At 39.2% G+C, this 20,680-nt stretch overlaps 1 protein-coding gene across 3 annotated transcripts in view; it reads right to left on the bottom strand.

Annotated features, from left to right (window-relative positions):
* The window catches only part of R3hcc1l (R3H domain and coiled-coil containing 1-like), a 78,182-nt gene extending 58,967 nt beyond the window's left edge, over positions 1–19,215 (bottom strand). For 2 of the 3 annotated variants that reach the window (NR_199361.1, NM_001437570.1), the window contains 1 exon segment: positions 19,171–19,215. The gene's annotated coding sequence lies outside the window, so the exon portion shown is untranslated. 3 annotated transcript variants of the gene reach the window in all.
* Positions 19,216–20,680: the final 1,465 nt, after the last annotated feature.

Below are 20,680 nucleotides of genomic sequence, written 5' to 3'. Positions count from 1 at the left end.
AAATATAGCAAAATACAGAAGTTTAATCTGTATTTAATGGGACATAACCAAAATAAACAAACCTATTTACTCCAACTACAATAAAAGAGAACTCAACCTTGCCTAGCTTCTAACCGTTGGTTAGGACATAAGAGCTCCCACACTTAACTATTGAATTAGGCTACGCGATAGTAAAACACATTACTATATTAATTCCATAAATAACCGCAATTCGATTAAACTCCATAAGTGCAAAGCAACTAAAGACAATTCAAAACTGCCTCAGTAAAACGAGAAGCCACCAGGATAAGAACAAAAGACCACGCTTTCTCATGCCATGTCTATTTCTAGACTTAAAGAGCCTATAATAGCTGCCCAGTTATTGTCTGAAACTTCCTCATTCACCTTGTGTCACCCTCAAAGCCACATGGTGAAGGACCTCACCAGGTGTCAGGGCAGGAACTTCCTCTCTTCTCTTTGCCATCAGAATAATTTCTGCTCTTTTTCCCTCCAACTCCACTATGGATCTAAAAACATTCAGACGCACACATAAACATGGGACTAATGATCAGTAAAACTGGTAACATTTTTTAGATCAGAGAAAGCTTCAAATTAGAATATAGATATTCTTCATCACTGATTTTTAGAATTCAGAAAATGAAACTAGGCATGATGGTATACAACTATAATCTTAGCACATAATACATAATTCCAATAGAACCTTGAGTCTTAAACTATAGCATGAAAAGGTTTTCCTTGCAATATAACATAATTAATGTCCCAAACATTTTACACTCCACTAGCTATAGTAACCACGCATGAGCACCAACTGACTGCACACATTATAGGGGGAAACAGGCTGAAACATAGTCTCTTTCACACTCCAATGACATGGCAACCCCATGGCTCACCAACCTAACTCTTCCAAACGTAACATTAGCTCCATCACTGACCATTTCTAAAAGCAATCAGATCAAAGGTTTGCTGGAACTGGACAAGAGCAATATCATAACTAGGAAAGCAGACTCTTTTGTCCCTACTCTGCACATACACTTGGCAGTAGAGAGCAAGCAGAAAAGAGGAAAAAAAACTAAAGGGGAAGTTTTTTTTTTTTTTCTTTTTCTACACATCTGGATGTGAGTCTGTGTCTACAGTTACCTACAATCTCTTCCCAGGGTCTGTGCTGAGTTAAGTGGTCTCCTCCTGCTGACAACAAAAGCCCTCAAGTGGACAAGGCTTTGGAGCTATGTCTCAGCCTCACATGCCTTACAGCTTTCCCCTCTTTAGGACTCACTAAAAGTTGTCCTAAATTTTTAGAGTTGAGGCCACTATACTTAATTCCTGCATATTGTCTCTATATATTTCTCTTTTGTCCCCAACCACAAACCTAAGGGGTATCTATCATTATATCAGCTTCATAGATGAGAAAACTGAAACTTTAGTTCCTTGAGATCAGAACTTCCACATGTTAATTCAGTGTGCCAACCCTACATTTAACTACTATGTTAGACTAGAACACTAATGTTCTAAAAACTATAATAGAGGAAAAGCATAGCAGAGAATAGTTTAATAAACACCAACAAAAAATGAGTAACTGTAACTAAAGGAGGTGGAGATATATATATATTATATATGGCTAACTACAACTGTTATCTGCCTCTCCCTGAAGCTATGCCAGCATGAATCAAAGACAGCTGTGCCTAGAGATGGAGAAAACTGAAAAGCAAGTGTCTCTTTGAGCAGGCAAAGGAAACATAGTTATAAATAGGAACTTCTCTCCCATGCAGTTTTAAAGTTTACTAATTAAGAGCTTCGGGCATAACAATTACCTTAGAATATAAAAACATCTTCACAGCAATGTTTTAAGGATCAAAAAGTGTACACAGAGGGCTGCAGAGGCTTTCAAAGAAAAACAATCTACTGAACAAACATTGCTCAAATACGTAAAGCACATTCTAATCTATTATTCTTATGATTCAAAAAGAAAGATAAAAGTTAGAGAGAGAGAGAAGCTAGTAACAGGCAATGGCAGTGCTCACCATCAAACACGCATTAAATATATGCAGGGTGCTGAGAGCTGTGTTGGGGCAGTGGAGAGTATAACATGTAACAACATGCAACAACACAGTGAGACACATGAGAAGAAATGGACCCCCCCAGGAAGATGTCTCTAATTAGAAAGATGAAGCTGGTGAAGTAAGGTGTCTGAATGGAGTACATATAATTGCCAATAAAGGTAATAGATAACAGAAATCCAAAGTAAAGAGGCATCTTTAAGGCCCTGAAACACCTAAAGAAAATGTCATGAAATGTGTGGTACACAGGAAGGCCTTTTGAAAGTGTGATCAAACAGAATTTAGCGGGGAGACATTTCAAACAGCAAAACAAAATAAAGCAACAACAAAAAAACCAAACAACATAAAACCACCACCACCACCACCACCAATGGCAAAACCAAGTGGGAGGCAGGCCAGGAAGGACACAGACACAGTGGTTTAAGCAGCTGGCCAGATCTGGCAGTATCAAGAAGCTAGACGGCCAGGCTCTTGAGGAGTCCCTCTTCCAAGGTTAGTCCTCTGTATCCTCACTAAACTGAAAAAAACTTCTGTGAGCACCAACCAAGCCTATGAAGGCTTATCCTCCTACCAATTACTTCCCAAAGGCTTGACCTCCAAAACATGTCGAACAACATGGTGGGAGGGAAGCACGAACATTCACCCCATAACACTAGACTAGGTAAACCAAAGGTGTAGGGAAACTCAGTCTAAAACTTGACAATGGACTTTCAACACCAGGGGTTAGGCATTCAAAAGGAGCAGTAGAAAATCCAGTCTGGGCCCTACAGATAATTTGAACAGTGATATTAATCGGTGCTCTGAGGTCGCTACTCCTCCCTTGATCATCACATCTGTCCTTCCATTACTAACCCTTCTATCTTTTTAAATATGCATCACTGGTGTAAAGACAGGATAAGCAACCTCAAAATTCACTCATATTCCTTTACTGCTTACTTAACCTAACGATATCAATGACAAAGCAGTAACACATATAACCTATAATTAGAAACGGAATCAATTCAAGGACCAGATTCCAAAGTAATGGCTCCCAAGTCTAATTCCATATTTAGAACGAGTGGTAAAAGAACAGAACTGCAGCTTGTCCCCATGAAGTACTCCTCTGTGATCAGAGCTCATTCTTTGATATCTAACACTTCTGTAGTGAGCCATGTATTCCTGAAACAATACCAGTTAGTGGTATATAAGTTTGTGAATCAAATTAAATCAACCAATCAAACAGATACACTGGCATGTGTTAAAGGCTAGGCTATTTGGAATGCAGTTATGTTAAGTGGCCTGACCACCACTGCAACAACCCCTAGCGAGGAATTCCTAAGCTCTCATCTCCATTATATTGATATTTACAGTTTCATTTCCCAATCTTGATATAAAGTGATACATCTAGTCTCTTTAAAATTTAAATTCTGGGACTGGAGAGATGGCTCAGCATTTGAAAACACTGGCTGCTCTTCCAGAGGACCAGGGTTTAATTCCCAGAACCCACATAGAAGCTCAAAAACATCTGTAATTCTAGCCCCTCGGGATCCCATGTCTTCTTTGAGCCTCTGTGGGTACTGCATGTACATGATACACAGACATACATTTATAAACACTCATACACATAAACAAAAATAAAAAATAAAACCTCAAAAAACTTAAATTCCACCTGATTCAACTTTACAGGTTCTTTTCCTTATGTGTATTTTTATTATTTGCTTTTTATTATTTTATTTATGTTTTTATAAATAGTATTTATGCATGTATAACTGTGAAGCACATGTGTGCTTAGTGCCCACAGAGACCAGAAGAGGGTGCTGGATCCCTGGGATTGGAGTTACAGAGTTATGAACCACTGTGTAGTTGCTGGGAATTGAACTTGGGTCCTCGAAAAGAGAGCCAGTGCTCTTAACTGCTAGGCCATCTCTCCAGCTCCCTGAGCCTTAGAGTTTTGATGACATGACAAAATACAATAGTGACACCTTTGAAAGGGTTTTATGCCCCACCTATAACCTATATGTTTTTATTTTTGTCTCCCTGCTTACAACAGAGCTTAACTACTAGAACAGCTTGCATTCAAACTGTCCACAAAATCTAAGAGTTTCTCCATTCTGCTCTCATTTCTTCCCCTCCCGTCTCCTCTTTAGCTTATTATATATAACCATTTATACTGCTGTCCACCTTCCCTGACAACTGCTCAACAATTTAGAGCCTGTCACAGATTGTCAGTACTGCATTTGAGGACTTCAGAAGTACTCTTGTGGGACAGTACAGTGTGTTAGTACAGCATTTTCCTGGACACAATGTCACTCGTTATAGCTAGGAGTAAATTAGTTTCTTCTTTAAAAAAAAAAATTCACCTAATAAGTCAGGTACAAGGAGATTTTAAATAACCAATTTTCAAACATCCTTTGGTTAGCTTTAAGATCTAAGCTGTCTCTGTCCTGTGCACAAAATCTTCTCACCACACACATCTAGGAATGCCTGAAAAGCAACTTTCTGATGCTAACAAAAGCAAAACCTCTATCAAGGGGGAGGGGGCTTATTTGATCATTTTCCCCGGGTCTACGACTCCTCATCTTTGTATTCTATTTGAGACCACTTTGTTTAATGCTTGACATCAGCATTTATTTCTGACTATGTCTCACTGTGCAGAAACCATTTAAAGGAAACTTCTGAGCTGTGTATCACAGTGCTCACCTGTAATGGCAGCTGTTAGAAGGTTGAGGCTGGAGGATCAAAAGGCCAGTCTGGGTACAAAGAAAGCTCAGGGCAGGTTTGAGCGACAGAGACACACAGTGAAAAAAGGAAAAAGGAAAAAGGAAAAAGGAAAAAAATAGTGTCAATATCATGTTGTTACAGTTTCCATCCAAGCTCTGCCATGTGCTTCAGCAACATAAGTAAATTATCTTCTGACAGTTGGTGTGGCCAACCCTGCATATCAGTTTCCAAGTTGTTCCTGGCTATAAGAGAAGCTGCAGAACAGTAACACAAGACTATCAGGAAGTGAGAGGAAAAACCCTCACAAAAAAAGCACTTCATATCAATATATACTAGTCTCCTTTGAAAAAAAAAGTTAATTGAAAATAAGTACCTAAAAAGTAATATTAAAATTAAAATTAGTTGCCTAATTATTTTCATCTCCAAGTTCTTTAATAACATTATTCATTATACTTTACTGAGAATTTAAATGGCCATCTATTCTTCTTGAGTGAGTTAATTAAACCCCTATAATAACACTGCATCTTTGCTGTTCTCTATATAAATTATAGCAAAGCTAAATTGCTAAAAGCTAAATTGATAAGCGTACTAACTCTCAGTTGTTACCTCAGAACAAGACCAGGCAAGGAAGGCTAATAATCCAACCCTGAAAACTAAGTCCACACTCCACAGCATTAACTCTACCAAACACTGTAAGCAGAAACAAAGGGCCTAAGTCTTTCGAGAAACTTATTTCACCTCCTGACCAAATGATATTCAAGTACCACAAATAAGCAATCATATATAGAATAAACAAGTCTATAAAATATGCTTATGTATTAAGAAACTTACCACTTTCATTTTCTAAATTAAAAAACAAAACAAAATAAAACTTCTCCAGGCAGTGGCCTTTAGTCCCAGCACTCCAGAGCAGAGGCAGTTGGATCTCTGAGTTCAAGGCCTGGTCTACAGAGCAAGTTCGAAGAGAGTCAGAGCTAGCTACACAGAGAAACCCTGTCTGGGGGGAGACAGGGGATAGATCCCCTAGATAGGCAGGCAGCCAGGCAAACAGATAAAAATAAAATAAAAAAATAAAACCACCCTACAGGGGTTGGGGATTTAGTTCAGTGGTAGAGCACTTGCCTAGCAAGCGCAAGGCCCTGGGTTCGGTCCCCAGCTCCGAAAAACAAAACAAAACAAAACAAAACAAAAAAAACAAAAACAAAACCACTCTACATACAGATAAGCTGTCTGAAGGTAAATCATACAAAAATTCCTTTATGTCAGCCTTACCTAAAAGTAACAACAAAAGTCATTTTTCTAAAACTATATATTTCTTTGACACCTATCCAAGCACTTAACTTTCCTTATCTCATTTTGTAAATAGTAAAGGTTTAGTACAGTGACAGGCCACAGACATAAATAAAAACACATGCATACACAGGTTCACTTTTTAGAAACCTGCCAACAAACCAGGGTGAAGAAATGACATCTTGCTTTAGGCCTCTGAGGACTGCTGTAATGGGACATAAACACCTTCTAGCTGCCATCAAAAAAGAGATAAGAAACAATAGAACAAATTACAAAAAAATACAAAAAGATGTTCACCCTCCAGTCATTACTACAGTTCAATGTTATGTTAATGGCAGGAGTTGAATACACAGTCTGGCTAGCAAGAAAAAAGATCTGGACTTCTACACAGACTTCTTCCAGAACTGTTCATATTGTTGAAAAATTATAACTAAATCTAATGTACACTGATGCATGATATACTCATACTACACACAACTGCATACTTTAGAAAGAACGACATGGTTCCGTAACTGATTAAGGTCTATAAGGTATTACTAAATTTTTAAAAGAAGAGATCAGGGAAGAATGTTGAAGTTGGCCTAGCACGTGCAAGGCCTTGGGTTAGATTCTTGGTATCACATAGAAGATTAATTTTAAAAGGAGTATACAAACCCAAAATGATGACACTTTAAAGTTATTTTTGAAGCCAGGCATGAAGAGCTCTACTGTAATTCCAGCACTCCAGAGGCTAAGGTAAGAGGATTGCTTCAAGTTTAAGACCAACCTGGGCTCAAAGACACAAAAGTAGCTGTTGGCAAACAGAAAGGCACTTTTTGTTCTCAGATAACCCAATCATCATTAAATCATCAATTTAATGTAAACTAAATGAAAATATCAGCTGTGGTTTTTAATGGAGAAAGATAAACTAATAATAAAGTTTAACAAATGAAATTATGTAATAGGAAAATATTCTTTAAATTTCAGAACTGGAGCTGTGGAAATGTCTCAGTCAATAAAGTCCTTACCACACAAGTACAAGGACCTGATGTCAGATCCTCAGCACCCATGTAAGAAGCTGGGTACAGGGACACGGCTGAGAAGGCAAAGGAGGACCCCAGAGCTCACTGGCCAGACAGCCTCACCAATGCAGTGAGTTCTAATCACTGTGTCAGAAGATCGGCTGGAGAGCAAAGAGAGAAGACACAACTGACTCCTGCCCTGTGCATGATGTATACACAAACATAGGTACAACACTTGCTATACACACACGCGCACGCGCGCACGCACACACACACACACACACACACTTAAAACTAGCCAAATGTATGGAAGATAATGATGCAGGTATAAAACAAGGCCAGGAAGCTGCCTCAGTGATTAAAGCCTTGTGGTCTGAGTGCACATAAAGAGGTAGTAGGAAAGAACAGACTACACAGAGTTGTCCTCTCTCTCTCTCTCTCTCTCTCTCTCTCTCTCTCTCTCTCTCTCTCTCTCACACACACACACACACACACACACACACACACACACACACACACATACACACACACACACACACACAATGAGAGGGGAGGATAAAAATTTCAAATGTAATAAGGTGGCATGTCAAAAGCCGTGAGGGAACACTGATCTTTTTAAAGAAAATATATTCAGTCAGGTCTACAAAAAAGGATTATTAGATCAACACAGTATTTGTAACAACAAAATATCAAATGGAGCATGGATCCAAATTAAAAACTAAAATCATACAAGTACTCAGAATAAAATGTTAGTAAACTCCTTTCCACAATGTAAGAAAAGGTTTTTCAATTTCCAAACAAGATTCAAATAAACAAGACTAAGAAACTAAACTACATAAAAGCCTGAACACTGACACCAAGCACTACGAATAACAGATGAATGAACTGGAATAAAACCTTAGGGAAGCAGAGCATGGTGGCTCACTGATCTCCGTAAGTTCAAGACAGCCTGGACTAGAGTGAGACCTTGTCACTACTCACCACCCTTGCCCCAAGAGAAAGCAAACCTGCTAAAAAGCTAAACTATATTGAGATTCCAGTTAGACAAAGTTTTTTTTTTTTTTTTTTTTTTTTTTGGTTCTTTTTTTTCGGAGCTGGGGACCAAACCCAGGGCCTTGCGCTTCCCAGGCAAGCACTCTACCACTGAGCTAAATCCCCAACCCCAACAAAGTTTTAAGAATGTAACAAACCCCTCTAAGGGTTTCCCTCTGAGCGGAAACTAACATACATTTCCAGTGAGAACTGAAATTTGTACTGTTCCTTCAGAAAGGAAGTTTCTAATGTCTAATAAAACTATATGGAATTTGGTCACCCCTCAATTGTGGATCAAAAATATGCCCCCCCCAACCCCTTCACACTTATCATTATTTCCTACTTGTCCTACAATAAAAATGGAAGGCTTCTGTAGGCTTTTTCTAATTAACCAGCTAACTCAAAAATTAAGGAAGGCACATTTTTCCTCTTCCACAGTAGTGCTCTTTCTGCAAAAGTATTGTTACTAATACTTTACCTCTCACTTATTAAAATTATGACAGTATAGCATCTCAATAAGAATATCCTAGTCTTGTGTCTATATGCATAAATGTGTATGGTATGTACATGGTCATAGGTATGCAAGTGAACATACATGCTCACATCTACATGTAGAAAGAAGCCAGAGATCAACATTTAGTGTCATTCTCAATCACTCTTTTTTTGAAATAGGGTCTCTCTTTGATCCTGAATCTCACCAACATGCTGGGGCTAGTTGGTTAAAAAGATCTAGCTGTCCCATCTCCAGGGATGGGATTACAGGCAAACGTCACCATGTTGGTTTTTTTATATGGGTACTGGGGATCCAAACTCAGATCCTTACTTTATAGGATTGAGCTATCCTACCAAGTCCCAGAATATCTAATGAGTAAATTCAGTCTGTGGGGAAGGTGAGCAAAATGTACATAACACATGTAATATTGCTGCCCCCTCCCCCCAAGTCCTAGTAACAGACATAAGACCCAAATCCACAAAGAAAGAGAATAGCAAGAAGAAAAAAAAAGCAACAAATTTTTGAAGCTAGAGCATAGAAAGGTATATACAAGATTAGCATTTTTTTCAAAGATTGTGTTCCTGATCAGGCAGTCTATGTAATATATGGTGGTCCCATCCTTTTGACAAGTACAAGAAGCCACAGGAAGAAAACATGAATGGAAAACAATACCCAACATTAGAGAGAAGTAAAAGAATGCCAGTAAATGCGGCTTCCAGAATAATTGTGCATCAAAAGTCAAAAGTCCCCAATCCAGAACAAAAGCTAGGTAACAACAGGTATATTACTTAAGGACTGCCACTCTCCCACTCTTGACTAGAGTGCCATCTTTTTAATCAGACACTACTAGAGGGCGTGTTCCAACTAAGCAAGAGGGTAAATGAAGAATGAGGAAGATATGAGTTCTGACAAGACTGGAAATCAAACCCAGGAGAGAAGTCTGCAGATTACAACAAAGGGAAATCATTCTAGGAAAAGAACTGTGCAGTAGGCCCAGAGATCCATCACTCAAATAGTAGGATAATGGAAGTCTGTAGAAAAGGAGCTTCAGAATGGAAGGGAGGATGGGTAAGGGAGGAAGAAGAAAGGGAGGGGAGAAGGGTAACTGGAACCAAAAGCTTACATGACCTTAAGGAAGACCACACTGAGGCCATTTAAGACACTATCAGCCAATGAAATTCGCACAGGTATAATGTCAATGCAACACTAACTTAACCAAATGTCAGAATGTAACTGCCATGGGAAGCTAAGAAGGGAGCACCAGTGGATATGGCTGTTGGAGAAGAGCAAAACTGGAGTGATGGGAGGTTGTAAGCCACCTAATGTGGGAGCTAGGAACCTACCTTGTATGCCTGGGACGAGGAACAAGTGTTCTTAACCACTTAGTCATCTCCGGTCTCCTATTTGACTCTTTAAATTATGTCTACAAACTATATTCCTATTGATTAAATATGAAGAAAAATTTAGAAAATTAATTCAAAGAAACAAAAGCTAAACAGCAATATATACTTTGATATTAAATAATTCATCATTCAAAAATATATAAATAAAATATTTTCAATTGAAAGAAACAAAGAAAAGCCTTTAGAAATAGTTCTCTTTTTGTTAAGCCTTTATATTTCTAATACTGATAAACATAAATATACAAAATATGAAAGTCTTAAAAATTAAAAAAGAATAACTTAAAGCAAATAATTACTATTAGTGAAGACAGACAGGATCCAGTAATTGTAACACTAGGAGGGTTGTAGGTTTGACCTTACTTACAAATTCATTAATGATCAGGAGGCAGTGCAAATAACACATTTAATTAAATTTGCTCATTTATCTATTTTGGGAAGTACGATTAACAGCAGTGAGAGAGAAGTAATATAAAAAGACAGAGATGGATTAAAAACATTGGCTGAAAACCAACTAAGCATCCTTACTCTAATCTGGGAACGAGAGGTGTTACACGGCAGAGAAGTCTGGGTTTCAGGTTTGGGTCTTCACTCTAAAGACGCTCAGCTTGAACTACTGGTGCTAGTGAGAGCAAGTTTTCATATAATCTCACTGTCTTCATTCACGGACACGGACAACTCAAAACAGTCTGTGGTTCCCAACTTTCACAGCATCAAGCTGTGGTCTGTGACCTAGTTTTATGAATGGCATATGAGCAAAAGTAGTCCGTATAATCTCAAGAAGTATCCTGTAAGGGAGAGAGAGGATTCCCTTCCTTCCTCCTTTCTGCTGGGGGAAATATGGATGGGATAACTGGAGCTGCAGTGCTCTACGCCTACAGTGACTTTGGTTCTTAGGTTACCTTCCACCTCAGTGCTGGAAACCAATCTTGCACTTCTAAAGTGACACTGTAAAAGAACAGCATCCATGGGGTTGGGGATTTAGCTCAGTGGTAGAGAGCTTGCCTAGGAAGCGCAAGGCCCTGGGTTCGGTCCCCAGCTCCGAAAAAAAAAAGAACCAAAAAAAAAAAAAAAAAAAAAAAAAAAAAAGAACAGCATAGTGGAGCAATGCCACACCAGAGCGTGAAGCTTTCTGGAATTCTCCACACTAAAAGAAAGAAATTTCTACCTTTAAGTCTCTCTTACTTGGCTGCAACCAAACCCAATCCTAATTAAGATAACTTCTGCATGGATAATCCATCATATAGAACACCCTCCTCCCCGTCAGTTCCTTTGCAGCTTCCTTTCCTGCCTCCACTCACTTCCTTACTACAGTTTCCCAATGTTATGTCTTCAGTCTTTTCTGCTCCTTTCTCATGAAGCGCTACAACATTCCTTTAAAAACCTACATCTGGGTTTTTTTTTTTTTTTTTGAGGGGGGGATTGAGCTCCAAATTTATCTCTATCATAGTGTAAGATACAGCTATACAAGAATGTAACTGATTTTTAAAATAAAATAATAAAGTGACGGTAAAAGCAGTGTCTAGGAGGCAGTAATATATAGCTAATATTTACTGTGCTCTTCATATTTGCCAAGTATTACTAAAAGCTAATCCCCAACACAATCTCATCAAGTAGGGGAGCATTATACCAGCTCTATTTTAAAAACAGAGGAAGCTGAAGCCAGCAAGTAACTCACGTAGGCTATGTAATAATACACAAAAAAGATCACTGAAACCTAGGCTTCCTAAACCCACTCTCTTAACAAATGCACACTCAGAATACCCAGATCCAAGGTGCTAACCCAGCCTAGAACCCTTTTAAATGTTCTCAGCAGTCACGATATTACTCAAATTCCTTCTCCAGTAGTACAGTTCACGACTTTGAAGATTAATTTTAAGAAACTACCAAACATCCCTTATAATGAAGTAGGAAAGTAAGAAGGGTGGACAGGCAAACTCCTTTAGAATCGAGGAACGAAACATCAGGTGATGAGATTAGTTTTCTTGTACAGCTCTACTGCCCTAAGAATCAGTTCCAAAAGACCAACGCCAAGAATTTATGTTTGCTAGGATAACTGCATGGCCTCAAAAGCAGATTACAACATTAACATTAATGAATTTTTAAAACAACCACATAAATTATATACTTAAAACTTAACAAGCTAAACACTGAAGTTATTCTCTCCCTCCCAGACCTATCCCAGAGCCTTCCCCAGTGACACTACTATGATACAGTATTCTTGATACGGTGAGCTCACAAATGTATATTCTGACTCTTCAATTCTTCTACCGCCATCATCTTACTACTCTTCCTCAACACCTCTTTTCTACAGCTACAGTAACAGCACTGCTACTAAAACTCTCTAGTCAATCCATAAGGCCATTACACAGAACACAAAGAAGACAGCCTTTCTCAAATACTATTTTGAACTCAACAGAAATTCTGTCATCTATGAGATTATATTCAGTTAATATTCGAATAATTTATACATCAAGAGCTGAGGATATAGCTAAGCAGTAGAATGCTTGCCTAGATGCACATGCCCCAAGGTTTTACATCTAGTACCACCAAAATATTAATAGCAGAAAATTTAAGAACTATTAACGACAAATAGCTACATCAGATTAGACCAAGTTCTGCCAACTGAATGAATGACAAAACAAAACAAAACAAAACAAAACAAAACAAAACAAAACAAAACGCCTTTCATTTTCAGGGCTGGGGATAAAGGCAAGGTACAGAGCAAGGCCTTGGGTTCACACCCAAAATTTCTCATTTTGAGAAAGGTTCGAATTTAGGAACTACAAATAGAAAATCACAGACCTAAAAAACTGGCTACACCTGAAAAGTTAAGTTATGGGTTGATTTTGTTATTTCCTGATTGGACAAATTTTCAGTAAACATATCTTATCACATACAAGTAAGACTGTTGTTTTAACATGATATGAGTCAAAGGCCAAGTACAGAAACTGATCAACTTAAGTTACAAAGAAATCCTGGCCAGCTATAGTGGCTTATGCCTGTAATATCAGCAACTTGGAAGGCTGAAGCAGGATGGAAACTAAATGTGAGTTTGGAGACAGCCTGGTAGGTTTCAGGGTATCTGGTATGATAGTGGGGCTCTAATGTGACTACCGTCCTGCCTCCTTAATAAGGGGGGATGAGCTGAAGAGATGATTCAGTAGGTACTAGTACTTGCTACATAACCATGACCTGAGTTCAGATCCCAACAACCATGTAAAAAGCCTGTGTGTGGCTCTACACTATATCCCCAATATTAACTTGTTGGCCAGCCAGTTAAATGAAAAGTGACAAGTTTTAAGTTTAGTGAGAAACTGTGTCTCAAAGGAATAAGGTGGAATGTAATGAAGCAAGACACATGACCTATGCCTCTGGACTTCAAGTGCACACACATGCACTTGAGATAAAAGGGAGAGAGGAAAAGAAGAAAAATGTAAAAAAGGAAACAAGCGGGATACATAGGAGTCGTAGATTATTTGCTTACCAGGAACAAAATGGCTGGTATACATTAGTAAGTTTTGGAATTCCATGCCATACAACAAAAGCTTAAGGAAAAAGTCTTTACCAGTTCAGTGGCTTCATATTAAATACACTCCCTCCAAACCAAGTTTTTTCCCAATTTTAAGGATTGTCCAAAGCACCAATGTACAATTGGGAAGACCTGGTTAAACAAGGCAATCTCCATTCAGAGGGTTTAACAATTCATCTCAAACACAGTCTAAATACCCACTACACACGAGACACTTTGCTAGAGGCCTAAACACAATGAAGAACATACGATCTGTACCTAGCATTAAGAGTATATAGTTTATGAAAATATTAAAATAGATATATAAAGATAACTACCACCAATGATTAAGTTATAGTACAATTTTGGTCTTAACAAATACTTCTTTATTTTTTAAGAAAAACAGAACTTGAGTGAGCAATCTTTTGCCTATAGGGAAAAATACTAGGAAAAAAATTAAAAATCACATGAAGGTATGGGCCTTTTTAAGTGCTGTTTAGATCTTGAGATTAGGTTTTGTGTTTTTATCTTCTAAAGTTGCACTTAGTTTTGTAATAAATGTGCATTCGTATTTTTAAGTAAAAAATATTTTTGAAAGCAAGTTTCAATTTTTTAAAATGTGTTTATTTACACTGTAAAAGGCCAAGTAAGTAGTTAAAAGGACTATAATAGAAACATTTGGTTCTACGTTGAACATATAAAGTATAGTTACTATTTAAGGGAAACTGGTGATGTATTAACTGCAGGAGCATGCAATTTTACTACCCTCCTTTCCTGGCAAAATACAAATGCAAGATCTCAAGTAACAGACACAAGCAGACTCTGTAAGCTCTCCATCTTCTGATCATGCCCTGACCGTTGTCCTCGCTCACTCATTTCCTACCCCTTAATCTGCTGCCCTCTCGCACTCCCCACCTCCTAAGAAGCTGTGCTAACTGTCCTGCCTATGTCTGACTCTTCTCTGTAGGACGCACTCTGCCAACTGTTTAACTTTGTCAGATTCTCTCTTCTTCCCTATTGCTACCAAGACATCCTTTTTTGTTTTTTCCTTTCATTTTTAAGGTAGAATTAGTAACATTATGCCCATTTTAAAATTATGAATACAGAAATAGACTACTAACAGAAAACTAACAGGATTTAAATCAAAGTACTTCTTTAATTCTCTTGTGAAACTTCATGGTAAAGAATTCAAACAGCTCAATTGTAGGCCAGTATGAACACACTATTTGGATTTCTTAAGAAACAAATTTGTTATAAATGAATACTACACACCTTTTGCCCTCATTTTACAATTATGAATACAGAAATAGACTACTAACAGAAAACTAACAGGATTTAAATCAAAGTACTTCTTTAATTCTCTTGTGAAACTTCATGGTAAAGAATTCAAACAGCTCAATTGTAGGCCAGTATGAACACACTATTTGGATTTCTTAAGAAACAAATTTGTTATAAATGAATACTACACACCCTTTGCCATCATTTTCAACTCTGCATCAAGTTTAATGTTACATCATGAGCAGTCACACTTGCTCATTCCAGAAATTCGTATCATAATATACAGGTAAGATACTTGCTTGAAAACCTCACAATACTAGATACCAAACTTGCTGAGTCCAATATTGCTTCTTCCTCCCCACACCCCCCGCCCCCATAATGCTTCTTTATGTTTGTCTGTATCTCCAATCCTAAATTGGTCATGTTTGGTATAAAGAGAGAGGCAACAAATATTAATAAACTGTAGTAAGTCTGAAAAATAGTCGACTACAGAGAAAGCCACTGTGATATAGTGAAAAAGCACACCATAGACTAGGGGAAAGTGGTGAATGGCTTATTCAGAGAACACTCTCCAAATGCAGGCTTGCTGCCACTGAACAACACCCTATAACTTTTCTCCTATCTAATGCTCTGACAACTAAATTTCTCTGTAATTCAATAAGCTCTTAGGAGTTACCCAAGCTTCATCCATCCTGCTGGGCTCATTCATGTTTTCCCCACAAGCTAAGAGCACTTTTTCTCGTGAATATCACACAAGTTAGGTCCTCTTTCAATGCATGAATAGTCTACTCTTTGTTTCTATGGGTAGGAAATCTACCATAAACATAACTCAACAATAAAAAGTGTTTAAATCATATAGTTCAGGTAAGTGGTTGATCCTATAGGTTGCTAGTTTTATACATTATATGAGGGTTAGCTTCATAAATTTTTAATTAAAAAAATCTATACTCTTACTCTTGGCACTAATTCATTTACTTATATCTAATGAGTTGCATGAATGCCAAATAAAATATATGTCAGATATCTGTGAGTACTTAGTGCATGAAGTTAATGAGAACAGGTCACAGCTTCAAGCTCCATATGGGCCAATTAGCTTTGCAATATTTCAGGCTCCATGGTCACAGTCAACTACCTTAACCTTGGGCAAAAAGAAACACACTGATCATATGAAACATTAAGAGATTAAGAGAAAGGATATTATAATTACAATCTGACTGTCAGAAAATAACAAAAACTAAAAGCATTAATACCAGCAACTCTATTTTCCACGAAGGTTGACCAGTATGTGCCTAGCTCCGGTGCCACCTGTCTTTTCAGCTATGCAGGCTGACAGCCTTACTTCACAGATGATGTGACGTGAACTCAAAAGCCTAAACCAAGGCTGCACCCAGGAGACACTGGAACCAGGACTTTGATTCCAAGGCTTACGGTATTTCCAGAAAACAGTATGGCCTTACCTAAGTGTGTCACAGAGCACAAGATAATCAATACAATGTTCTTATTCAGCAGTCATTGCTTACTGAGCATCTATATGTATATAGCAAAGAATGAGGTCCCCCTCCCAAAGTCCTTTCAAGTAAAAAGGAGTCAAAATGCAAGTGTTTGAAACAAAGGAAACAACACAATACATAGAGTAGATTTTAATGTACACGACTTTCTATTGTCATAGCTGTGTATACATACATACAAATATGTGTATGTATATATGTGTGTATATACATATATATTTGTGCAAAGAAATCACGCTGAAGCATAACTAAAGGCAAGAACAAATCTGAAAAAACAGAAGGCAAAACATGAAAGAAAAGAATAATTGCTTTTTGGCCTTTTGGCTAAGATCAAGTGTAAAAAAAAAAAAAAGAATAAAGGAAATGTTTCCTTAGCATCCAAATTTGCAGATATCTGGCAGTCAGCGAGACACCTGAAGAAAATAAAAACAGTTTAATTCTCAACCATAAGATTTTGCCCTGGCTCATAAATCATTTATGTCTGTAAGACTTTTTCTCTTTGCTTTGTTCCTTACACATGCACACAAAGCCAGGACATCAGCAGAGGTCATGAAGTTTCCACCTTTCAAAAAAATGAAGGTCACCAAGTCTTCTAGGCTCCTTTAAGTTAAATGTTTGTTTTGTTTTTGTTTCAGTCTCACCAGGTAGCTCTGGCTGACCTGGAACTGATATGCAGACCTGAATTCACAGAAATCCACCTGCCTCTGACTTCCTAGGATTAAAGGCATGAACTACCATGCCAAACTCAGGCTAAAACTTTATAAACAACCTAATTTAAAAACTGTAGGTGTGCTGGGTGGTGGCTCCTGCTTCTTTTTTTTTTCTTTCTTTCTTTCTTTTTTCTTTTTTTTTGGAGCTGGGGACCGAACCCAGGGCCTTGCGCTCGCTAGGCAAGCACTCTACCGCTGAGCTAAATCCCCAACCCCGTGGCTCCTGCTTCTAATACCAGCACCCGGAGACAGATCTCTTGTGAGTTCAAGCCCAGCCTGGCCTGACCTACAGAGTGAGTTCAGGACAGCCAGGACTACACAGAGAAACCATGTCTCAAAAACGAAAAACAAAAAACAAACAACAAAACCTGTATGTATGCAAATATGGGAGCTAGAAGATAATAGAGACACAAAAATTGTTCTATAAAATTCTATTCTTGTCAATATCTAAGTCATAGTTAATTGCCCTGCTATGAGTTCCACTGCATGGCTACACTTTTAAGTACAGGTTATAAACAAAGCACCAGGCCGATTTCAACTACCAAGATACAAAACAGAAAGAAAGAAAACTCTAGGAAAGTATTAACTTAAGCACATACCCAATAACCATTTCACAGCAGCACTACAGGGAAACCTTAAGAGTGAAAATGAGTAATCTTTAAAATATGTGTATATTATATAAAATATATTACATAAAATTATATATATATATATATATATACATACATATATATATATATATATATATATATATATATATATATATACACACATATACACAAGCTCTCTATATATCACTCTTCCAGGCCTGGAACTTACTACACAGACTTGGCTACCAAAAACTCAGAGATCAGCCAGCCTCTGACTCTGGTACTGGAATTAAAGGTTGCTGTTGCTTGTGTTACTGTTGTTACTATTACTAAGAAGATAATTTAGAGCCTTACCCAATCTTACCAATGAACTATATACACCTCAACCCCTTCGCTAAATAGCTAAAGCAGCTATCACATGAGTAGCACCTGAAATGAATGAGAAAAGCCACAAGTGCCTAGACACTGGTAGGTAGTTCAAAACCAAGCTCTGGGAGCTCCAAATCTTAGGAGATGCTTGTTAGGACTACTTCCAAACAGAGTTGTTACAAAGCAAGAGCAGCAGCTAGCTAGCTAGCTGTGTGTGGAGAGCAGTGCGCATTCTGAAATCCCAAAGTTCTAAATTGATTCTACAGGTGGTCAGGCCCCAATGTCGCCTCTCCGCCTGAAACCTAACATTACCGCTTATATGTTTCATCTGTTTCAAAAGACGCCATTAACTCCAGTCTTCATAGAGACATGACGGTGATTTTAAAATCCAACTGACCTGGACCACACCAGGGAGGATACCAAAGCTTTATTTTAAATATGTTTTATAGCACAAACGTTTCACACATATATCATTTTTGCTGAAACTCTTAATACTGAAAGGCATAATATCAAAAAGACTCAGCACCCCATTTTTTTCAGGACTACACAGAGAAACTGAGATGGTGGTAACAGGACTACCAAAGACCACAGGTCCATCAAGTGAGCAAGCTATCACCCTCTCGGGATTCAGACTCTATAAACCCTGTGCTCCTTCCCTCACAACTCGGATGCGACGAAAAAAATTTTATAAGAAAACTTTCGAAAAAGTGGTTCGGAAGTTTTCCGAGGACCGCCCCAGGAGAGCAGGAAGTACACCCTATTTTATAAACTGCTCACAGCCAGTCCATAGCCCCGGGCTCCGAGCAGCGGAGCAGACTTGCCACTGCCCCGGAATGGCCAGCAGCCCGGAGCTGTCCCGGAGCCACCTCCGTGGTACACAGCCCCGCAGCCCAGAGGGGGTCCTAACAGACCCCGCTCGCTACCTGTGGACTGGAGACGATTTTTACGAGAAGCATTAGGACCGAGGCCCAAGGCAGGCCTGTGGCCCCTTAGAAAACAGAAGGGACCGGAGAAAGGCCCTCCCGCCCAGGGGCTCCAACAGGTCGAAGGGCGGAAGCTTCCCAATAACCCCCGCCCCAGGCGGGGGCCTGCCCCGCGCGTCACGTGAGGAAAAGAAAACAGCGTTAACACACGGGAGAAAAGAGGGGCCTCTCCCGAGTGGGAGGAAAGAGACAGGGGACAACCAGCACCAGCTCAGGGTGAGAAAGAATCGGAGACAGGGGTTCGTGGTTACCGGGACGCTGTAGCTCTCCGCTTCCGCCGCCTCGGTGAAGCGCCTGCTCTTCCGCTCGCCGCTGGGGTGCGCGCCAGGCCTTGGCTCCGCCCATGCCGCTAGGCCTCCTGGGAGTTGTAGTCTTCGCGAGACCCTGTCGCGTCACGTGGGGGCGGGGCTGACAAATGGAGAGGGCGGGAGGGCGTTGACGCTCCTCTATCTCCAGAATCGTCTATCCTCCATCTCTACCCTCAGCTGTGAATGCGCTCAAATCTTCTCACGTCCTACTCAATCATACCGTGTCTCTTTCCTCGTCCACAGGCGAGTTTCTTCGAGCGTAATCTGCTCTTAGCGTCTCTACTTCCTTCCTTGTGTGTGCTGAGTTCTACACTGCAGCTTCTGCCCCCGCAGAAAATGTCCTTGTTGCAGTCAGTGTCCTTGTCGCCAAACCCACTGGAAGTATTTTCAGGCTGTGTAACTTAAGCATTAGTCATTTGAATCTGTTGGACATTATCATTTATTTTCTATGACACTATCCAGTTTTGCCTTCCTCATTCCATGCCTTTCAACTCAGTCTCTTCCTATAATTCTTTTTTTCAAACTCACCTCTTGAATATTGTTCTCTGCAATTCTAAGAATAAGGAAGGGGAGAGTCCAGCCCGGCCCCTTTTTGCCTAGGCCTATTGTACTCCCAACGTCTAGATGGTCCCATCTCATTCCTGTCTTGCAGGCTTGTCAAAATGTCTTGAAAGCTCTGGTGGGCGAAGAATGTAGCCTCGAGATTGGCAAACAAGTGAAGTGGTCGGGGTTCGATCCCCAGAACCATAAAAGAAAAAAAAAAAAGAAATATTTGAAAAGTTAGTTCTGTCTCTCATCTCTGTTCACTGGCGGTCCTTCTTCCCTTTAACCTGGCTTCCCATCTGTCTCCATTGCCTCTTCCATTTCTGTTTCAATGCTAAGCAAACCCTGTAGACTCTTTTACTCTAGCACTTAAGTCTGTTCTTATTTACACTACCAGATATTTTCATTCCCACCTGCTTGGTTTCTTTGCTGATTACTGTCCTCCTTACTGATCTCAGTACCGCTGTGGGGTCCTTCCTGCCAAAGGCCGACTTGTGTAAATAACAAATTTAATCAATTCATGTTTGTGTTAAAACCCTGTAAAGACACCATTCCATTGAGTTTGAGAGACGGAATGAAGGTGAAAGAGCTTGTGGCTTTTACAAAACAGTAGCTCCCAATCCACTACTCTCCTTCCCATCCCTTACCATGATCGAGAAGTTCAAAGAGAGAAGACAGACCAGATCTGATTACGGTATGTAGGTGTGAGCCTTCCTTAAAAGTTCCTCCCAGGTGAGCTGATCACTCAGCAAAATTGTTGTATTTTATTGATTACAGTGGACCAGTGCTGGGGCCGAAAATAATGAGCCTAGCAGGGCCTACCCCTGTGGGTCTATAGTCCCTTAAGAAACGACAGATACTAATCAAATAGTTCCCCATCAAAAAGCAAAAGCAGCAACGGCAACGAAAT

The sequence above is a fragment of the Rattus norvegicus genome, chromosome 1 (assembly GCF_021556685.1).
Source record: "Rattus norvegicus strain SHRSP/BbbUtx chromosome 1, alternate assembly SHRSP_T2T, whole genome shotgun sequence".
In the NCBI taxonomy this organism is placed as follows: Eukaryota; Metazoa; Chordata; class Mammalia; order Rodentia; family Muridae; genus Rattus; species Rattus norvegicus.
This window is presented reverse-complemented; position numbering and strand designations above follow the sequence as displayed.